Source organism: Microtus pennsylvanicus, chromosome 1 (assembly GCF_037038515.1).
Source record: "Microtus pennsylvanicus isolate mMicPen1 chromosome 1, mMicPen1.hap1, whole genome shotgun sequence".
In the NCBI taxonomy this organism is placed as follows: domain Eukaryota; kingdom Metazoa; phylum Chordata; class Mammalia; order Rodentia; family Cricetidae; genus Microtus; species Microtus pennsylvanicus.
In genome coordinates, this window is record NC_134579.1 from 45,843,487 (window position 1) to 45,848,344 (window position 4,858).

The window sequence follows — 4,858 nt, forward strand, 5'->3', positions numbered from 1 at the left end:
CACAGAACAAACGCTGATGGGACATTGGAGTCAGTTGGGGAAGGAACTAGATGGCATCTCTTAGCTGGACCCACACAGGGGCTGCCCAAGCCCGGCACAGTCAAGATGAGCAGTGTGTGTGCAGATGCACACACGCACAGACACACAGACACACACTCACCCAGTACCCTCTTCCTCCTCTGAACTCCCCTTCTTCATTTCCTATCTCTGCCTTCTCGTAAAGGTGCTGCTGCTGCTGCTGCTGCTGAGGTGCCCGGAGTCCAGAATGCCCAGTAATCACTCAGGCACAAGCCTGGCACTGCCACATCAGCCCTTGGCATGACCAAAACCAGGTTTCTCTTGCCTGGGGCTGAAAACCGTCAGATTTTTTCTCATCAAAAAATGTTATCCAAGGAATCAGTTGATTACAGTTACTCTGCACTTTAAAAATTCAGAAATGCTCCAGACTGTTTGAAACACACAGGGGGAGCAGGGAAAAGAGAATCATGTGCTAGTGTCTGAACCCAGTTCAGCTTATCTCCAGTTGAAACAATATATACTATATTATGTATAAGTGTATACACACTTCCTATATATGTCCACACATATATGGTGTATATATTATACATGTATAGCTGTGTGTATGTGTGTGTGAATACACACGTGCACATAGCCTATCAGATGCTCATTATTACACAAACAGCAGCAGAAGAAACAAGGTTGGACTCTTGCAACAGATCACAAAAAATAAAAACAGCCACTTGCAGTGACTTTGGTCATTTCTGTATGTTCATACGGAATGGATTGTAACAAAGAAAAAAAGGAACAGTGTTAGCAGTAGAGGAAAACTGGGCGGAACCATCTTGATCCAATGGGAATGCAGTAATGTTCTATACCATTTCAGCAGTTATTTCTTTTAGTCATGATGATTTAAGTTTTGGCTATTAAAAATGTCTTAGACTCAAGTGACTACATCCAAGCGAAGCAAACAGCTACAGTGAAAACCCTTTTCAGTAGGAAGATGTCAGAAATCTCAAAACCCTTGGCCTGGCTCAGAACTACCATGTGCAAACCAGAACTCTCTCAGCGTTTGAAATAAAAACTTTCAAACTCTTTTGAAGCACCTTAGCGTGGCCATCCATTGACGAGTGGGCGCCACTTTTTCCTTGAGCACCTTATTGACGTGTTTGCTCTCTGCTGTCTCGCTGTTAGCGGTTAGCCGAATGACTAGCTGTTAACACACGCGCGCGTGCACAGACCAGACATCTGGGCACGCGCGTTCTCAATGAAGTTTACTGTGGTGACTGCTGAAAGGCGAACTCGTGTCCTGATTGTCCTGCCACAGTGCTGTGATAAGATAGAAGAAACCCTGTCCCTGCACGACAACAATGTTCCTTATCACGTTGTATATTAGGGTGGGAAGGAATATGGTCCCTTTTTTGCAATTGCTACTGTGTATACACACACGTGCACACACACACTGTATAGTCAGACCTAACAAACACATATACACATAGCTCATTTGTCCAAGTGATATTTCAGATGTCTCTGTGGGTGTCACAAGCTGTATGCAGTTTTCCATTTCCCAGAGAATTTTGAATGGAGGGCAACTTTTCAGACTGAAGAATGGGCACTGGGGAAAAGTTTGGGAAGAGGCAAGGAAAGAGAGAACATTAATTCAAAAGAATTAATTTCCTCAGAGGAACCGGGTGAATGGCTGTCCTTGCAGGTGGGTGTGGAACACTGTCGTCTCCGTCTGCGCTGTAGACACCAAGCACACATCAGCACACACATCATCCCACAAGGGCATGGTCTGGGATGAGCAGGTCAATAGTTTTGAGAGGGAATTTGTTCCTTTTTTTTTCTCTCATTATACTCTTGTCAGTTATTAAACAAACAAACAGAAAATTGTTTTGAAGAACCTTGCATACGCCTTTTCTATCAAGTGCTTTAAAATATAGACTAAATACACACACCCTGCCAGTTTTTCTTACAGTGACAGTATCCTTACCTGCCATTTAATATTAGCCTCGTATTTTTCTCACGTATATTTACCTGTGACTTGTATTTGTTATTTAAACAGGAAAAAAATCAAAAAAAGAAAAATTAACTGTAGCGCTTCATTATACTATTATATTATTATTATTGTGACATTTTGGAATACTGTGAAGTTTTATCTCTTGCATATACTTTATACAGAAGTATTACGCCTTAAAAATACGAAAATAAATTTTACAAGGTTTCTGTTTTGTGTGGAAGAGTAATCGATGTTGCTAAGAATGATGTTTGTTTTTTGGGGTTTTTGTTGTTTTTTTTTTTTAAATGTTACCAGCACTTTTTTTGTAAGTTTCACTTTCCGAGGTATTGTACAAGTTCACACTGTTTGTGAAGTTTGAATATGAAGGAATAATTAAAAAAAAAACAAAAAAACCAAAATTTTCTCTTGGTCTCCTCGTGTCTTCTTGAGGGTGTGTCTGCTTCTGGCAACTGTCCGTGTACCTTCACACTTCTAAGTCTGTTGAGTCTGAGATTGTCCACACTTCGAAGGCCAGAGAATCACACCAGCCCTCTTGATACCCAAAATAGGGATTTCAGGACCTCTGATGGGAAAATCACTTTAGAGATGGATAGTGCAAGATCTATATGGTGGAGCTCTATAGTAGAGATCTATAGTGGAGACCTATATAGGCATTGTTCTGTGCCTGTCTGAGCCTCAGAAACAATGATGTGGCTTCTTACTGCTTAATGAATGAGCTCTCACTGTGTCCTCCCCATCTGAAAATTGGTACCTAGTACCTAGTTCCATTTCCCATGGAAACAACTATCTCATATGATGCTGTGTCCTGTGAGTCTGACTCAGAACCACATTTTTAATATTCTGGACTTCTGAGCTCTTGCAAAAAAAAAAGGGGGGGTATTCCTAGCAGAAAATGCTCTTTGGAGACTGCTAAGGGACTTCTGTGGGCTTCACGAATCATTTTTGTAGAGACACCACCTGAATATGCTCTCCTAACCTTGCCATTCTCACAAAGATGGCTAATGCGATAAGGAAAACATGGGCCTTCCTTGTTCCTGATGAGGTCACCCGAATTTAACTCCTTGAATCTTTGGTAAGTGTCTGTATTTCATTCAATACTGTGTAGAGCGTGGATGAAACAGAAGAAATTATTTCAGCCCTGGTAGGCCTTCAGATCCAATAGCTGGCAATAGATGGCCTATGAAATGGCTCTACAGTTCAAGCTGTCTCCAGTGCTGTGGGAATCGGTGAGCTAACAAGTGGTGGTGGGTGAGGGAGGTAGGGAAGGGTCCAAGTCTAGTTTGCAGGACCCAGAAGGACGTGAAGCTTTGAACTGGGTGGGCACTGTAGGCAGCCATTTACACTGGTGTAAGGAACACCAAATCCCCCAGACACAAGCCTGCTGCGATCATAGAGACTTCTGCCCTGGAAAGTCATTGCTAAACCCCAAAGATGTCACAGTGACATTAAACATTGGTATCTCGAAACTCCATAATTCGTCTAAGTTAACCCAATTTTCTAGAAAGTTCAAAAAAGATGAGGAGATACTCAGTAGTTAAGAGTGCTTATTGACCTTGCAGAGGACTCGGGTTTAGCCCCCAGCACCCATCTGGTGGCTCACAACCACCTGCAACCCTAGTTCCAGGGGATCCAGTGTTCTCTTTTGGCCTCCACAGGCTCCTGAGCACATATGTCACACATGAACTCATACAAGCGCACACACACTATAACACCCGATTCTGTGTTACACCCTCGGTACAGTTCGTGCACCACTGTACCATACGCGAGTCAGGCAAGGGCCTGGAGATTGAAAGAACACACAAAGAGACCTGGGTCATTCGTAAGGAGATCAGCCGAATGCCATTTATTCAACCTTGGGGAAATCCTTATATACCTAGCCGCTGCACAAGGATTTCTACCCAGGCAGGTGGTAAACTACCATACCAACGATGGAGTCAGTGCCCTACAGCTAATCACCAGGCGGAAGCAGGGGGAGCACAGGAACAAACAGAATACTTTAGTTAGCTGACCAGAAACTGTCCTCAAGATGAACCCCATGAACAAGGGTGGGCCCAGGCCCTACAATACACATAAATAAATCTTTTAAAAAATATTTTTTAAAGCTAATTCATGCCTGTCTGATATCTGTGAGCACTATCAGCTTCTCCCAGCACTGCACCATCCACAGACTTGCAGGCCTCTGCTGCATTTGTCCCCACACAGTGGTATGGTTTGTGTGTGGGCTGTCACACTGTGAACAGCACATCCACGATCCATATAGCATTTTCTGGTTTATACATTCATCTCTCCTCAGTTACACCATGAACTGTGAGGGAGCTCTCATTCCACCCGTGGATAGTGACAAAGACTCGCCAATAAAAGCAATGAAACACTCAGGTTGAGGTTTTCCTTCATGTTCATACACACCAGCATTTCTCAAACTTGATTAATGGATTTATACCTTTAAAGGAAAAAAAAATTCTCACAGGTCCCCTTCACAATAGAAAGTCTGAATACTTTTACTGTGCTTACTAACAAATTCTCATATAATACATATTTTCACTGCAAGAATTTCTAAATAGGCTCAGACATAACTTCCAATAAGCCTGTTTGCCTTTTAGATTCAAAACCAAAGTTACACATTAAACACAGGTAAAACTATGAGATTAATTTTTTTATTTTATTATTATTTTTTTTTTTTTGGTTTTTCGAGACAGGGTTTCTCTGTGGTTTTGGAGCCTGTCCTGGAACTAGCTCTTGTAGACCAGGCTGGTCTCGAACTCCCAGAGATCCGCCTGCCTCTGCCTCCCGAGTGCTGGGATTAAAGGCGTGCGCCACCACCACCCGGCCTGAGATTAATTA